The sequence below is a fragment of the Fukomys damarensis genome, unplaced genomic scaffold (assembly GCF_012274545.1).
Source record: "Fukomys damarensis isolate Sample0158 unplaced genomic scaffold, DMR_v1.0_HiC HiC_scaffold_25, whole genome shotgun sequence".
Taxonomy (NCBI): Eukaryota; Metazoa; Chordata; class Mammalia; order Rodentia; family Bathyergidae; genus Fukomys; species Fukomys damarensis.
In genome coordinates, this window is record NW_022900937.1 from 8,504,842 (window position 1) to 8,522,670 (window position 17,829).

Here is a 17,829-nt window from a genome sequence, read left to right on the forward strand (position 1 = left end):
TTATTATTATTCTTATTAACTGAATCTTTATTGGTACATTTTAGATACACAGACCAATTACATTCATCATTGGGATCTTGTACCTTTACATGACAGTTCTTGGTTCTTACTTTTCCCCATACCCCATCCCTCCCCTTACCCCTCCACCCTCCCCTATTTACAAAGACTTTTTTCCATTTTCCCCTTTTCTCTTATAACAGTGCACTCACTCTCTGAGCCATGGGTTTCCGCAAAGCAGCAGGTGTCAATGTTTGTGAAGAGTGCTCTCTCCACTTATTTGAATCCAGAAAACTTCACTGAAAGACACTTATTAAAATGCTAGGAAGTGGTATCTGGAATAAACCATTCTGATGGGAGCAGAGAAATTGCCCTGAAAATGATAATTATGAGTAATTGATAATTTTGTTATGGAGCAGTCAAGTCCTGCTATGGAGTGTTGGTGTCTGTGTTGAGGAAGATAAAAGTGTGACACAGCAGGCATTTGTGCCACTGCTTCCGGAACGTGGAGCACTGCTGCAGCTGCTCATTCATCGGTGTATGGCTGATGCTCCGACTTCCACGGTGGCTGCTAGTTTGAGTCTCATTAACTTTCCTCCGGGCTCCAGGTCTGGATCTACCCCAGAGCCTCTGCTACCTCAGCCCACCAGAGTGGGCTGGTCAGGGTCCTGGACCTCTCTATATGCACAGGACAAGCAGGGGGTTTCCAATGCTATGTCCACATCCTGCCCAGTGGACAGAAGAAACCATCTGCCCACTGGGGCTGACATGTACTGATTGTTCACAGCCCTTCATGTGGATGCCACAGTTTTCAGATTTCTTGCTCCTTACTTCTCCCTAAATCCATGTCACTGCCACTGGAGGCTGGGGACAGAGGTTTCAGTGTGGTCTACACAGAGGCCTGTGTCATAAGCCCTTCCCCACTCTGGATAGGCAAATTAAAAAATAGGTGGTCATGGCCCCCAGGGGCCACACTGACTATTGCTACTTGTCTTCAACTCTGAGGAGCAAGAATTGGGGAACTTTTAACCTCCCCAAAACTCTTAGGCTTCCTGTCAACTGGTCACTCCTCCATTGGAGCTGATTGCCACAAATTCTTTAACACAAGATGTGGTCCAGCAAGAAGTCTCAATGTCTTTACCCCAGGCAAGGGAGCTTCCCTGAGTCATATTTAGAGAACTCAAGCACGTTACTCACATTATTGTATGTGAAGTTTCAAGTTGATGTTTTTGTCCTAAACTTTTATCCTTGCTTAATACGTTTCTAAGAAATGTGTATCACTGCTTGCCAAAATAAATTTAATTCTGAGAGGGCATGGCTCAGTCTCCTACTGCGGCAGGATGGCACACATAAACACCACGTGTGATTTACTATGTCTCTGCAGAAGGCATCTCAGGTAGGCAGGAGGGGGTGCTGCACTTTTATCAGTGCAGACACTTATCTTGTGTCTGCCCCCCTCCTGGATAGGGAGGGATGGCTCAGCTTAATCACTCAGAGGGGACCAGAAGGAGCGGCAGTCCCTGCCCTTTCTATGTGGAAGGAAGGTCTTTCCTAGAAACTGCAGCAGACCTCTTTAGATTTCATTCACCAGGGACGTTCCACGTGGTCCTCCTCCTGTGTCAATAAACTCCGGGAATGTGTCATTTTGCTGCTCCAGGACTGTGTATTGAAGCCGCAAGAGAGCTGGGTTATATTGTCACAGACGTACCATGTCAGTTGGCTACCCCAGCACAGCGCCACAGCCATGCTCGAGATGTCTCTCGTCATCTCTCCTGAACTTTCTAATGGGCTACTCCAGAATGGTGTCACCCATCATAGTGCTGCTGCTGTTAAGACCTGTCACACTGCCTGACTACGTCACCTTGTCATCTCACGACTGTCACAAAGCTACCCTGGAACGGCATTGAACCCCTACCTCTGAAGGCAAACAGCTGTGCACTCAGAACGGAGGGGTGCCTTCCTCCCGTGGGAGGTGAGCTCTGCTCCTGGAGAGGGAAGCGAGAGTGGCCAACTGTGGACTGACCCCTGACCTGAAGCTGTGTTCCACTGAAAGGTGGGCCTCAAATGTGTGTGCACGAGAATGTACCAGCAGGCACCATGGGAAGGAGATTGAGGGCCTGGGGAATCATTGATGCTGCAGACAGAGCTGAATGATGGACTGTGTGAAGCGAAGTCATCATTAGGAGAAGAATGGATTTGCTCAGCCAGACAAGAGAAGCAATTAAAGGTGTGGAGCAAGGAAAGGGGCTGGAAGCTGTGTTTTCTGTGATCCAATGTCTCCAAGCCTCTGGGCTTGTTCCCTGCCCAGCATGGATTCCAGCCCTGGGCTTTTCCTTGCCAACAGAGCAGCAGTCCGCAGTCCCCCATCTTCCTGGTAGGAGTGGAGCAGATGACAGGAGCCCGCCGGCCTTGGGCAGTGCTCTTGCTGATGGAGGTGGCACACGTTCTTGTTCCTAATGTAAGGTTGGGGTTCATGGGGGCTGGGACACGAGCAGGGAAATGGGGTCACTCAGGGACATTTGTGTCCAGAAGCTGCGGGGACAGAGAACCAGTTTCTGACCCGGGCCACCTTGTGCCTGCATTCCATGTTGGGGGCATTGTCCTTTCCCTCCTGAAAAATGTCAAGAATTTTCATCTACATTACCGGGAATACGCTTTCTTGTTAATTTATTCAACTGATATTTCAACATAATTAAATGTTTTTCAAGTTCTTAGACTCATTTCGCATTCCTCAAGTTCTTAGACTCAAACTCATTACTGAGTTTTTGATATTTGCATCATGCCTTAGGAGTATTTGCTGTGGGAATTGTCTTATGATTGTGAAATAAGCTATTTCTAGTGGGCTTTACAAAATGTGCACACCTGATCCCCAGGCCACTGAGGATGTGCTTGTCCCGGCTGTGAGGAGTAGCTGGGGTGGCTTTGTGATGATACCAAGCTGCCCTCCACAGATGCTGGGTGTGTGGGTGGGCAGGTGGGGAGGCTAAGGTGCTGCTGGGCTCCCACATCTGAGTTCCAAGCTGGGGAAAACTGCAGAGCAACGTTCCTGTGTGAGCAGGAGCAGGCCAATCCCCCACCACCTCGTTCCAGGCAGCAGCGCCCACAGTGCCCGCCCCTCTTCTCTTCAATGACAACCTGACTCTCCAAAGTGTCAGTAATAAGCCAGCTCCCAGTTCGCGTGGGGACTTTTCAGGGCTCGTGGCAATGTTCCTGCAGCTCTGGGGGATGCGGCTGCCTACAGAGGATCCTCTCCGCTGTGCACGATTCAAAGGCAGAGCTGCTGGGGAGGCAACATTATTCCTTGCTAGCAGGAGAACAGAATACATTGCTTTAATGCTCAAATATGTCATTTCAGAAGAAAATATGTAAGTCCTCCTGCTGGAGCCTGCTTCCCATTCCTTATTTGTGCAAGTGAGCTCTCCTGTCTCCTAGCCCACGATGTTCCCACGGATGAGTCCTCAGAAAATCCTGCATAGCAATTTAGAGACTGCAGGGTGTAATAAAGCTGAAGGCTTGGAATGAGCTGCAAGAGAGGCATTCTGCAACCTGACATTTGGCTGTCACTGGCACGGTGACAGCAGTCCACTGTTGAGGGGCTGGCCTGTGTGGAGGCAGCCAAGTGGGAAGGAGCTCCTGTGGGCTCTGAGAGGTGTGACCACAGGCGGCCCTATTGCTTTGGAAGCTCCTAGTTGATTCACCGTGCAACACCAGCTTGGGTCTGAGCTTAGACTGTGCTCAGGAGGAGAAAAGCCCCTGTACCATTGGGTGTGTGCATGCACAGCATGTTTTTGGCTTTTCATGTGGAATCACAGGATGTGCTCAGTAACTGTGCTCCATACGTTGTTTTGCCCTTGGTTGCTCACACAAATATGGAAGAGGCTGCCTTAGATGCCTGCGTGTGAGCCTTGAATAGTGCTTTGCATTTCCAGGGTCTGATGGCAGGATGCCCTTTCCAGGCTGCTTGCTGGCCAACTGGTCCTCTGCTAGCTTTAGAAAGCGGAAGACAAAATTCAATCTGCTTTGTAAAACAGGTAGTTTTGCCTTGTCCTAGTGTCTCCTGGAGAGATGGGGACTTAAAAGCATCAGGAAGTAGATAACATGAAAAATGGTAGTTTCTCCCTTTCCTTGAGTCTTCCATGCGACCTCTCGATCCTCCTTTCATAGAACACCCTGAGCTTCCTTTTTTCTCTCCCTGTACAGCAGCATGTTGTGGACGTGCAGAATAAATCAGCAGGTGGGGGAAGAGGATCGACTTTAGGCTTTTCAGTGTGCTCTGATTTTCTTTGTCATTTGCAGAACTGAGTGAGAGAAGAGCACTGGAGGACCTTAGTCATTGCCCTGCTCAGCATGAACAGGTTAATCTTCTAGGTAGGCACTAGGGCCTCCAAGGACTGGCACCCAGCAGATGCCACTGGACGCAAACACAGTACTCATGCTACCCACAGATGAAGGCAATGAGGACAGATGCTGATGATGGTGACAGTGACGGAGGTGACAACAATGACAAAGACGACGACGATGATGATGATGGTGATGGTGACGGAGTATGGAAAGGACAAGCAGAGAACTTCCGCTTGGGGAGGTCAGAACACCTTCCACGAAGAAAACAGGTGACATCCGAACCTGGTTTGAAAGATTGGTAGAATTTTTTTACAAAAATTCTTTTGAGGGGAGGGCTAATTCTTAAAGAAGACAGAAATGTGATTGTTGATTCTGAGGGATTCAAAGGAATCGATGCCATGAAAAACAGAATCGAGGGGATGATTGTGACGTCACAGGACTGCAGCACACGAGATTGGGGGGAAGGGGCTCAGGTGCCGACTGGGGGTGGAGGCGGGCAATGCAGGAAAGTGTGCACCTCTCGGGCTAGTGAGCAGGCAGCTGGGGGACGCAGAGGCAGCCAGCAGGCCAGGCACCAGATTCTCCTTTTAGCAAACTCCCACTAGTGACTTCAGCAAGGCACCTTCTCACGTTTCCTTCCACAGTAAGCTTCCGAGGGAGGATCTGAAAGGGTTAGGAGGGTTTAGTGCACACAGCCGCGTGTAAAGCGGGACCATAGGAAGACACCGGGCTGGGACCGAAGCGGAGGTGTCTCCTCACCTTGGCACAAGGCCTCAGGAGCTTCCCGGTGTGTCGAGTGTGGTGGCGGGGCACGAATCGCAGGTCCAGCGGCCAAGCCGGGGAGGGTGATCTCTGAAAGACACAGGCAGCCACGGTCCTTTGTCAGCCCAGAAATGCCACGGTGTTCGAACAAAAAGTCAAGTACGTATCATAGCAACAAGACAAACATGGGCTGTAGGGTCTTGTTATTTGTGTGGGATTGGATTTTCTTTTATTAATTCTTTATGTGTGAGGTCCTCACCTCAGTGACATAAACCAGCAGTTCCACCCCTTGCCTTCAGCCAGGCTCCTACCACAGTTCAGTCCCTGCTGAGCATTCTCGCCCCTCAGATTTCATCATGACCAGCACGCCCGGTCACTCAGTTACTGAGAGAACTTTCCAGATGTGCTTCATGCAAGTAACTTTAAAGCTGATAATATCCTACGCAGGTAGTGTGCTGGCAGATTGTAGTAATCCCATGCAGACTTGCAGGGGAGTCAATATTTCGTTCACAGTTTAGGAAAAATCCTGGTTTTGTGCCATTCCTTTCTCCCAGGAAAAGTGCTTCCTAGAATGCGTGAATCTTTGTCTCATCCCCATGAGGCCCATGTGGGAAAGATTTTCTGTGTTTACAGATGGGGCAGTTGAAGCGGGCATGATCAAGGGGGTGATTTTACCAAAAATAAAATAAATTTCCCAAGGCAGAGTGAGAATCCCTTGCTGCACCCTACTTGTGTCCATTCCCTTGCTTTAGGACTAGGCGTGAGTATAAGGGTGCTCACCTTTAAATAGCTGCATGATTTGTGGAAGAAGTGGGTTTCAGTGCCGCAGTGGCTCGTGGCCCAGGTGGAGGTCTTGTGGACTGTCTCAGAGCCTCTGCAGCCCTCATGCCACCTGTGCCCACCATGCAGCCTCCTCGTGCCCCTCCTCGGGGGTTTCTTTCACAGTGGGTGGAAGAATCTCTCTGCCTTCTCTCTCTCCTACCTACATTCCATCTGCAACAGAAACACAGAAGGCAAGCATAGGAAATTTCGTTTGTTAAATTTAACTTCCTTCTATTGGAGGTTTGCCTACTTCTTTTTAAGAAAAGAAATCCCTACACAGAGGTGAGTGCTTTTGAACACTTTCCATCCCAGTACAGAAAAGGGTGAAGTCTCAGACTCTGGGGACTTTGCGAATGTGACCTGGAGATTTGTGCCAAGCCGGGGCTCTGGGGACACACTGCTCTGTCTGCTTGCTCAGTCTGCTCGCTCAGTGAGCACCAGTTCATAGAGCCACTGCCCTGCACTCTGGAGCCTGACAGCCAACCTTCAAGCCATGGATTCTCCATGGAATGCCCTTGGCAGTGTGGTATCAGGGCTCATGGGTCTGCTGGAGAAGGTCAGAGGAATGCAGGACTTTGTAGCACACTTGCTTGCAACAGGCTCGCAGGAAATAGGATTAGAAATCGATTCCCTGTGGTTCAAAGTTACTAGGAAATTGTGAAGAAGCCAGACTCTGTGGATGCGCATCTCATTAAGAAACAAAATCGTCTGTCCTTTGATATCATAAAGAAGTTATAATCATCCACTTAAACTTTAGACCTCTCTTGGTCTGTTTCACCCAACTCCTAGGTAAACATCATTGAGATAACTAATCAAAGAGTAACTATTACCTCCTGGCAGTGCCAAACCTCGTTTCCTTGAGTTTTCCACAGAATCACTCAACACAGCCTAAATACTACAGGAACAATACCAATGCCCTTCTAGAGCGTGGCCCATGGGTCCGTAGGGAGTGGGTCTTCCTCACTCAGCAGCTAACAGTCAACCCAATCTTTCTCAGATCCAAGGGTTTGTCTGGCACTCTTTTGGGAGGACATCGATATACCTTATTTCTCATTTTCCGGTTAAAATGTCTCAGAAGGTGAAAGGGTGGTGCTCTGATTTCCGCTATCGTCAGTCTTTCTGATGAGAAGTCTGGTGCCAGTATGATTTTTGTTCATGGTGCATGTGCAATTTCTTTCAAGCTTGGCAGATGAAGGCTGACATCGGAAAGTATTTACCAAGTACCCGTCACGTTCCAGCGATTAAATAACACATCCTTCATACTTTAGCAAATGTAATCCTCATGAAAGCCAGACCAGAGAGCCGCCACCTGAGCTTCATACAAATGAAGTATCTGCTCAAGGTCACAGGGCTGCTTAGTGGCAGAGCTGGACTTCTGCCCAGAACCATCCTGCTTGTAATTGCCAGGGCTGCACGGTTATGCTAATGACCTCAAGATCATCTCACAAGCATTCTGTTATAAAGAGTCACTTAATGAAAAAGCTGAAACTAATGATTAAAATCAGAATTTGAGATTACTTATGGATTTCATTGGCAGGCAAGTACCGACTTACAATTTCCTCATGTTTAGCTCAATGCAATTCAACTTCAGGAAAAGACAGCCAGCAGTGAGTCCAGAGAGCAGGGTATGATGAGCTCTTTGCAATAGAAAGTCAGAATCATGAAAGACTGACTTTTCTAGCTAGCATGCTGGACCACAAAAAGAATTTGCATTGGAAAAACCTAAAATTTTCGTTTAGAGATGTCTCTATTTTTTATATTTGAAATGCAAATATTTCATTATAATGAATGAGTTCTGAAAAACTGTTAAAGAAATCAAAGTTGATAACTTACAGTCAAAATACAAGTGGTCCATGTAAGCAAAGGTGGGCCTGGCACAAGGGTGGATGCCGAGTCTTGGTCTTGGATGGTGAAGCCACCGCACTGGGGCTCTTGTCAGGGTGCCATGTTAGTCATCTGTTAGATCACATGGAACCTGAAAATCTACTCGATGCTCATCAAAGTCTTAGCAACCTCAATTTATCTTTTTCCTCATTCCCAGTTTCTGGGGTAGCTTCTAGTTTCTTCTGCATTCGTGAGAGACAAGAAGTGGCCAGACCAATTCCAGTTAAAGCAGGTGCCTGCAGTTTGTGGCCGGAGGAGGTCTTCCACAGCACCCAGGGCATGAAGATGCAGACTGGCCATGAGAGGCAACTGCTCAGCTTTGCTGTGGCCCAGAAGAATGGACGCAGAGTTTGGAAAATGAGTCCCGATACAAAGAACACAGACCCACTTGGTGGCTTAGAGCACCTCTGGAGAGCAAGTTCCTTAATGGTGGAACTTTAGTGTCCTCCCACCTGCCTGCCAGTGGAGGACTCTTTCCAACAGTTGGTGATGGAGGCTCTTCTTGGTCTTCAGAGTGCGATACTGTGGCAGAAAACATGTTTTTAATAAGTGTACAGTGTGTGTGTGTGTGCATGTGTAATGGGGGGAGAGAGAGAGAGAGAAAGAGAGAGACAGATTGCCCTCAGAGCCCTGTTCCCTCCTTTAACATTGGCTGCCCACTGCAAGTGGGTGATGTGACAGGGCAGGGCCAAGTGGGATGGAGGGCAAAGTCAAGGTGCTCTGTGAGCGTGGGTTTGCTCTATCTCTAGCAGCTGAGGAGGTGTAGTTTCAATACTGATAAGACCAGCACCTTCTGCTAATCCTCAGCTAAGTGCACAAACTGACTAATAAAACAGGGACGCAGACTCCCGCCAGCACTGCAGGTGGTTCAATCAACCCAGTTTTATATAATATGTACTTTCATGGGGATATGAAGTTCCTGGAGAAATCAAGCAAGAAGGAGGAGCAGCCTGAATCCTACATCATTCTGATCTGTAGGAGGAAATCTCAGGAGGAGTTTTCTTTCTCAGAAGGAAAAAGAAGAAAAAAAATAATCATTATAATTTTTGCTGGGTTGTTTTAGGTTCCTGCATTACCAGGTTTTCTTTTGTTCTCCTCAAGGCATCTGGGATTTAAAACAAAGAAAACATGGTTTCCTTGAGAGCAAAATCTCTAGATGCTTCCATGAAGTTATGGCTGAATTTCATACCACCAGAACTGAGCACACCCAGAGCCAGTGGCCAGTTGTCCCCTCCAACAAGGTTGGGGTCAGAGAAGAGGCAGAGAAGGGAACGAATTGGAGTGGGTTGCAGGAAGAGGGCAGTGCCAATTAAAAGGTGACAAGAGGGTTGACACAGAAAGCTGGGCATGCTGTTACTGTTTGGATTTCAGACTTCTGATAATGTTAACTGCCCTTACAACATGATTCATGTCAACCAAAATCAAGAACAAAAGGCTAACGAACAAAATGGGCAGAATCACACATGCTGTATGTATTCCATCAAACAACTTTTGTAAAATTAAGTGATAATTATGATTGCTCGAGTGTAGGATGTCCCTGTGATATCCACTGCTTTGGTTGGTGTGGTCAGAGAGAGGGATGGTCACTCCATCCTGCACCGTGGGGCGTGATTGCGGCCGGGGAAGATGGTGCATTTGACTCCCAGCTTTGGCTTTCATTTTGGGGTGCTGGGGATCAAATCCAGGGGTCTGTGATGCCAGGCACGGCCTCTGCTGCTGTAACTTGGATCAGCCATTGATGAAACTCTTGCAATGTCCTGATTCACTCATTCCTCCAATCACCTTCGTTTGGTGGACTTCATTCTCCAGGGCAAGACGTCACTAGCAGTCTTACCCACTGTCTTTATACAATTTCCCCAATAACAAATATTCTAGCTTAGCAAGAAATCTTGATATCGGGTACAGTAAAACCAGTGGTCCATAAGCCAGTTGTCAGATTCAAATGCTGGTTTTGTCAGGAACTAGCTACCTTGCCCTAGCCTTCATTTTTCTATCAGTGAACCCGGGATACCTCCTGCAGTCACTGCAGGAATTTACTGAGACTGCATAACATGGCTGCGTAAAAAACTTATCTGACCTAGATTCAGCATCAAATGAGTAGATCGAGGTTCACCCTTTAATCAGTGCGAGTGGACTTTAGATACAACACAGAAAAGACCCATTTGGTCTTAAGTAAATCTAGATCTTATGAACTCTCTGCTGTTTCAAAATTTGGGAAGAGCCTTAGTAAACACAGCACTTAACTGCAGGCATTAAATGTGAAGCCTCCTGAAAGTGTACTATTTGTTTCCAAGACCCACCATCACATATTTCTTAAATCTGGGGTTTAAACCAGGAGGCCCTGCTCGTCCCATGACCAGAAGACATTGTTCTTTCTCAACAGAGATCCCTGCTTTCTCAGGGAGATTCAAGTTCTCCCAAGCTCTTGTCAGACTTACACATGAGTAGCTTGCTGAAAGCAAGACTCCCGCATTTACACAAAGAGGTTAAAGTGCTTTAGTGAATTATCTCTCAGATTTGGGAAGTGCCGGGCAATGGCTGCAGCCGATGGTGGCAGTTTTACCATGAACTGTGACAGGGGCTGCAAACAACCCAAGTGGTGTTTGATTTCCTTCCTCAGTCTCCAGGGGGACCTCACAGAAGAAGGACACAGGTTTTCCAAATTTCATTCCCCAGATGGCCTAGCAGATCTCATGACCAAGGAAGTGTGTGAAGGCGGACACACAAAGGGGACCATGGAGTATTTACTGAATCCACGAAGCTTTTTGAAACTTTAATGTTTCCCTACCAGAAATGAACATATTTCCAATCTTACGTGCCACATCATCCTGTTAAAATCCCGCTCTCTACCATCTGATCACTTGCTGTGAAATACTGCCCAGAGTGCTAGAAGCTCCCTGGCAGTCTGCTCCTACGAAACGCAGATGGCCCAAGCACGATGGTGGTGCAAAGCTACTGGAAATATCATTCTCTACAAATGGTTAGAAGCCCGACTTCTTGCTTTGATGGCTAGAACTCACTGGAACTGCACACAATAAAAGTCCATTTGCAAGCAACAAGAAACCAAAGCACCATTGCAGATGCCTCTCCTTTCATGAGCTGCTAGGATCTAAGCTTTTGTATTTGAATGCCTCTTTGCTCCTGGGTGACACTGAGAGAGAGGTCAATTTCACTGAAGTATGATGTGTTCCAAGCATGTCTCGCTCCTGCTCACTTGAAAAACAGCTCCTGCACTGCCCTGAGATACATTCACATCCCTGCCTGCCAGTTCTGTGGGTTGCAGCAAAGCCAAGAACCAGCTTCCCTAGAAGTGGTAACATAGGATCTTTGTAACAGATGCCAGGAATTATTATAGGCGAAAGTTACACTTCATCAGCATTTTTCGAAAGTTGTTTCTTTCTGTGTTTTTTTTTCCCCCAAAAGGGAAAAGAATTTAATTCCTAGACTGCAGTGAATTCTATAGTTGCTTAGCCTACACTGAGGCAAGAAGTGGAGCCAAGAGGCTTGCACAAAGATGAAACTTTGTGCCTGGGAAGGTGACATCCAAGTCTGAGCTTCAGGGCTGTCACGTGACAAGTGATGACTTCTGGGCTCTGGGGTGGACATTGTTTTGTCACATTTTAGGTAGTGATGGCTTTTAAAATACTTTCAGAATGTTGATACTTACACTTTCATGAGTAAATGTTTGCTGTGGTTAAAATCTGCTCTTCCTTTGTCAGAATCCTCGATTGCCCCTGATGTTCATGCAACATTTTCCTGTTTTCTTTGGTTGTCTTCTTCGGATTTCATTTGCAATAAATGAGTCCAAGGGAGGGAAGTGGTAGAGAGAAAATGATCCAAGAATTCGGACAACTCAGATTATTGATTTAAATATGTGAGGTCACCCATATTCTCGCTGGAACCTTTACAGCAGCTCAACTGATATGTGTTGATCTTTTCTGTGGTACTGGGGGGCCTTTTCTCTAAAACAAAGTGTCACTAAGTCACTAAGTTGCCCAGGGTAGGCTTGAGCTTGTGATCCTCCTGCCTCAGCTTCCCAGAGTGCTTGGATTACAGATATACACTACCATGCACTGCTCATTGATAAAACAGGAGCTCTAATCCTAGGAGGTATCTCCATATTGATTTCCACAGCATTTGCACCAGTCTGCACTGCCACCAACAATGGAGAAGGGTTCCTTTCTCCCCACAACCGCACCAACATTTGTTGTTGTGTGATTTCTTGATAGCAGTCATTCTTTGTGGGGTGAAGTGAAATCTCAGTGTTGTTTTCATCTGCATCTCTCGAATGACCAGTGAAGTTGAACATTTTTTCTATGTTTATTTGCACTTTCACTTCTTTGTCTGAGAACTATCTGTTCATTTCAGATGCCTGTTTTTGAATTGGGTCTTTATATTTGGGGGGTCTTTTTAAGTACTTTATGTATTCTAGATTGTAGACCTTTGTTTGATGAAAAGCTGGTAAAAATATTTTTTTCACTTTGTAGGTTGTCTCTTACCTCTGTTGGTGATTTCTCTTTCGGGGCAGAAGCTTTTTAATAAGATAAGATCCCAGTTGTTGATTCTTTGTGCTAGTTCCCATGCTACTGAGGATTTGTTCATACAATCTTGTCCTATGCTACTGTCTTTAAGAGTTTGACCTATCTCCCGGCAAGTTTAGTGTTTTGGTTTTAATATTTAGATCTTTAATCCACTTTGATTTTAGTTTAGCACATGGTGAAAGATAGGGGTCTAGTTTTAATCTTTGCAGGTTGAAATCAGTTTTTCTAACACCATTTATTAAAGAGGGTGCCCTTCCTCCAGAGATGGGAGCTGAGTACATCTGGAGTTGTTTCTGTATATTCCAGTCTATTCCACGGATACTCAGGTCTGTTACTTTGCCAGTACCATGCTGTTTTTATCACAGTGGCTTTGTAGTACAGTTTTAAATTGGGGATTGTGACATCACCTTCCATGTCTCTGTTGCCTAGAATGGCAGTTTCACTTCTTCCTTTCTTATTCCTTTTATTACTTTCTCTTATCTAATTGCTGCAGCTAATGTTTCCAAAACTATATTGAATAAGAGTGGTGATAGTGGATATCCTCATCTTGTTCCTGATTTTAGTGTGAAGTTTTTCAGTTTTTGACAGTTTAGTATGATAGTTGGCTATTTGTTTTTCATAGGTATCATATATCAAGTTGAGATAAAGACCATCTATTCCAATTTTCTGCAGGGCATTTTTCATGAATGGCTGTTGGATTTTGTTGAATATGTTTTCTGTATCTATTGAGATGATCGTATGGTTTTTGTCCTTGACTCTGTTAATGTAGTGTATTACATTTATTGATTTGTGTATGTTGAACCATCCTTGCATCCCTGGGATAAATCTGACTCGCTCAGGGTGTATGATCTTCTGGATGATCTTCTGTATTCTGTTTGCCAGTATCTTACGGAGGATTTTTGTATCTATGTTCATTAGGGAGATTGGCTTGTAGTCCTCTTGTTTGGGTGGGTCTTTACCTGATTTTGGAATTAAAGTAATACTTGCTTCCAGGAATCAATTTGAAAGTATTACTTCCCTTTCAATTTCATTGAAAAGTTTAAAGAGTGGTTTCAATAGATCTTCTCTAAATGTCTTGTAGAATTCAGCAGTGAAGCCATCAAGACCTGGGATTTTCTTTGTTGGTAAAATTTTAATTACATTATCAATTATATGTATCCAGAAATCTGTCCATTTCTTCTGTGTTTTCCAATTTATTAGGGTACAGCTTCTCAATGTAGGAATTGTTGATCATCTGGATTTCTGCTGGATCTGTTGTGTCTTCACCTTTTTTGTTTGTAATTGCATGGGTTTGAGTGTTTCTTTTTTCTTATTAGATTGGCTATGGTTTTATCAATTTTATTTATTCGTTCAAAACACCAACTCTTAGATTCATTGATTTTTTTTTGTATTGTTCTCTTAGTTTCCAATGCACTGATGTCTGCTCTGATCTTTGTAATTTCCTCCCTTGTAAAAACCTTGGGTTTGTCTTCTTTTTCTAGGAGCTTAAGACTCAGCATTTAGGTTGTTTATTTAAGGTTGCTCAGTATCCAGTGTGGGCATTCACCACTATGAATTTCCCGTATAGAACTGCTTTCCGTGTGTCCCATAGATTCCTGTACACCCAGTACTCAAAGCCCTGTAAGTGACCATGGGGTCCCCACTGCTGTAGGCCTGAAAGATCTGTGAGAATTGATGCTGAGAATGCCATTTGGGGTGGACTTGGGGTCCCTTAGTCCATCCTGCTCGTGCCAAGTCCTTGGCCTCCCTGGTTCTTGGGAATCTCCCAGGTAGAGTGGTTACATCCCAGTGCCCACAAGTGGGTACTGCAGCCACACACTGAAAGGGCCATGGCACCTGCAGTGTACCCTGCAGTCATGTATTGTCATCTTCTCATCATCAGCATTGTGTTTCTGCTTCTGTACAGAACTTTGTCCAAGCGGGTGGAGTCAGGGATGCCCAGGTGTCCCGGCCTCTGAGCACATGCTCCGTGGGTGAGTTAGGAAATGGCTAAGGAAGAGGGAGGAGCACCCACAAGTTACTGCACTATCTTGAATGTAAAAAGTTGTCTGTGACTCACATTCCCTGCTACTTACTATGTGAAGAGCAGCGCCGGCAGGTTGGTTATCCCAGTTACTCTTCCCACGAGCCGCAAGCTCCACGAGTTTAGCTGTTTTTGTCTCTCATTTCCACTGTGGTACCATCAGTCCTGCTAACATCGTGGCACACAACCAATGTGTGCTGCATGGGCAAATGTCGTGACACCCTTTTTATCTTGCAAATGACAAAGTTTTAAAATTAAGTGATTCAAATAATTAACCTAAAGCTACACAGCCAGTCAGGGATACAGATAGGAAGCCAGCCCGGCTCCAGTTTCTGAACATTGAGCCACAATGACATCGCATGAGCTGTATAATCCAAGCCACTGTGTGCACAATGACCCTGACACGGGCATCTCTGAAGATCTAGAAATGCCGAGATGACATGAGATGCCTGATAGGACAAACATCTTTGCGCGTTTTCTGCTCTTTCTTCTGTGGGCTCTTGAGTGTGGAATGACGTTTTGAAGGAGCAAGGGGCATATTTTTATGTAAAGGGAAGAGCAAAGGCATTCCCATGAGAAGAGGGAAGAAACTGTTCCCTGAGCTTCAGTGCCTGGGCTGGTGTCTGGGGTAATGAGTGAACTTACTGCTCAGGAAAGATGAGCCTCAGCGATAGCAAGTGCTAAGGGATGTCTTTGCAGAGAGAATGTGCTAATAAAGAGACTCCTCATTACCGAGAATTCAGAACTAGCACGAGGGATGACTGAAGTCCCTGAAGGATTTGAGGCAAGGAAACAAAATGATAACAATATATTTAAGGATGATGGGGTGGCTGTGAGTGGCAGAGTTCGGGAGGTTGAGGCATCTGCTAGGAGGTTTTTGTGGTAGATGAAAACCCAAGATGACCGAGACCTTCACTGTGACTGTGTCTCGAGAACTGAAATGATTATGCCTCAGGAGCACACTGCAGGGCCAGCCTTTCTTTGGATGTTGTGTGTGGAGGTGCAGCCTCGCTCGGCCCTGGTGCAGCATTAGCACTTTGTTGTCAAAGGTCTTCTGGTGGATGCCATCCTGTGAGAGGTCGAGTGGAAAGAGGGCACTTTGACTGGCTGTGGCCCCAGAACTGGCGTCCCTGAGGGTTGGGTCTGGCTCCTTTGCAGGCTGTGCCTGGATACCCCAGTGTTTAATTAATTTCATCAGAGGCTCCGCTACCTCACCGTCTTACAAATAACCACATTGCATAAGAATTCTGCCCACCTGGATCCAAAAGCATTCAACTCTGGCCTCTGTCTTATGTCTCCTCTGAGGCCCCTTTCTGCCAGGTGCAATCCTGTGATCCTAAGAGGTAACGAAATGACAGAAATCGCCCCTGCCTTTCCTCGTGTGGCAGCACAGTTCCCCAGCTCCCACACACAGCTCTTGCAATTATGCAAACTTTTGGGAGCGGAAAAAAATAGCGCTGTTTCTATGTCAGTGTGTGGGCTACAGATGAGCAGGAGGAGGCTCTGGAAACACATGAGGAAAAGGAGGTGCAGAGAAGCGGTAAGTAGCTGGTCGTGAGGGCTGAGTGAAGAGCAATCTTTAAAAAAATCTACAGCAGGGAAGAGAGGAACTCGGGAATGGGTAAAATCCAAGGACAGAATCTGATGTGGTTTTGTGGAGAAAAGGCCCAAAGGGTTGAGCGGGCCTGGTGTGCAAGCTTCTCCTGCAAATATAGGGAAGCACTGGAATAGAGAATGAGGGGTGTCCAAGAGGGGCCGAGAAAAGCAGAATTGCTTTTGCATTTTGGCCTAAGCACTTATTTTGTGTGGCTCTGTCCCACTCAGGACAAGACAGAGACAGCAGGAGCTGCTGACAACTTTCTGAAGTAGAAGCTAAAAGACATCAGGTAACAGAAGGCTTAGAGAAGCCAACGTGAGCCAGATCAACTGCAAAAGTGCGTCAGGCCAGGCAAGGTCCGTGGCGGGCACTCCTGCTCAGGCTGAGCTGCAGGCCGCTTGTGGAAAGGATCAATCGTTAAGACGCAGGTCTACTGGAAGTGTCTTCAATGCTGCTTGTGCCTCCTCCCTGCCTCACTGGGGGGGGGGTGTTATCATCAGGTGTTAGAGCTACTGGTTCTTTTCGTTTTTCCAGATAAAATCGAGCATCTTTAAATGGATTCTGTGTACTTCGCAAGGCAAAGACCTCCCCGCTGCCTGTGTGGCATCACTAGCTACTGCAGGGAACTTGAACTCTTTACTTTAATCATTGCTTTTGTTAGCAAGAGAACAAGGTGAAACTGCATTTCATAACACCAACCTCTGTCTTCTTAGCAATGACACAGCTTCAGAAATGCTGGCTTGGTACACGGAAACCTCGTCCTCAGAAGAGTATAATTATTTTGTTCCAAGGCAATAAGATGGGAGTACACAATGCATTAAAAATTCTTTCAAAGTACCCTATTTAGACATTCAACTTTCTAATACTCTCAGCACTGAAGTGTAGGCTCAATATTGTCTTGAGATCAAGGAAATTTTACAGGGAGCCAAATTATAGCTTTCTTTTTAGGACAACAAACACATGATTTATGTAAGAAGAAAAGGGGACGTGGGCGATCTTTCATTTGAAGATGATTTTAAATGATAGCATCTCAGTCTGTAGACCTAGTGCACTCTTATTTGGGAACTACAGTAAACACGTACTAAACAGTGACAATGTGTTCTGTACCACGACTGGTGCTTTTGCACATGTGGAGTAATTATTCCCTCCCCTGTCCTGGGGGAAAGCTAGAATTGACATTCTCATTTTGTACATGAAAAACCCTGGTGCTTAAAGGAGTCAAAGGATGCAGTGTTAACAAACTAGAGTGGAAATGTAAACTCCAAGCCTAATACTTTTTTCGTGACATACAGTTAAGCCATTTTTCAAAATCCCTCTACCTGGGGAGAATTTTCCAGCAATCTCCTATTGAATAACTTCAAAGCACTAGATTTCTTATGTTTTTACTAGTTTCTCTTGCTGTATGTGGTTCGACAGCTCAGACAACTTGGAGGGTTTGGGAATAAGCTTTTGTGAAAAAGTATTCAATATTTTCTGGAAACATTTTCTTAATCATTTTCTACCTTTGGTTTGGGAATGTTAATTAAACAAAATACTTCCTAAGTTCAAGTAATATCTGTTGGCTTAGTTCCAAATCCAATGTAACTTATGTTGTTTACCTGATGTACTATTGCCAAACCATCTGAAAACTAGTTTATTTACATATCCCATTCCTCAACACATTTTATATGAATCTGTCAGGTGCATTTTTATAAGCCTGATTGTCATTAATTTATACCTGTACTCAAAAATTTTAGTGACTAACAATTCACATATAATGTTTCTCTCATTTTTTCTACTTGTAAAAAGATTTCTATCTTTACTTTAGTTCCTCCTAAATAAGGCTTTTATAAACATAGATCTAAACATATGATAAAAACTCC

The 17,829-nt window shown here is 45.5% G+C and overlaps 1 long non-coding RNA gene across 1 annotated transcript; it reads left to right on the forward strand.

Moving 5' to 3' along the window:
* Positions 1 to 4,781: 4,781 nt before the first annotated feature.
* LOC104874535 lies at positions 4,782 to 16,944 on the forward strand. The gene is made up of 3 exons (XR_783772.1): positions 4,782 to 5,259; positions 16,195 to 16,256; positions 16,502 to 16,944. It is a non-coding gene; the product is annotated as an uncharacterized LOC104874535 (long non-coding RNA).
* The last annotated feature ends 885 nt before the right edge of the window (positions 16,945 to 17,829 follow it).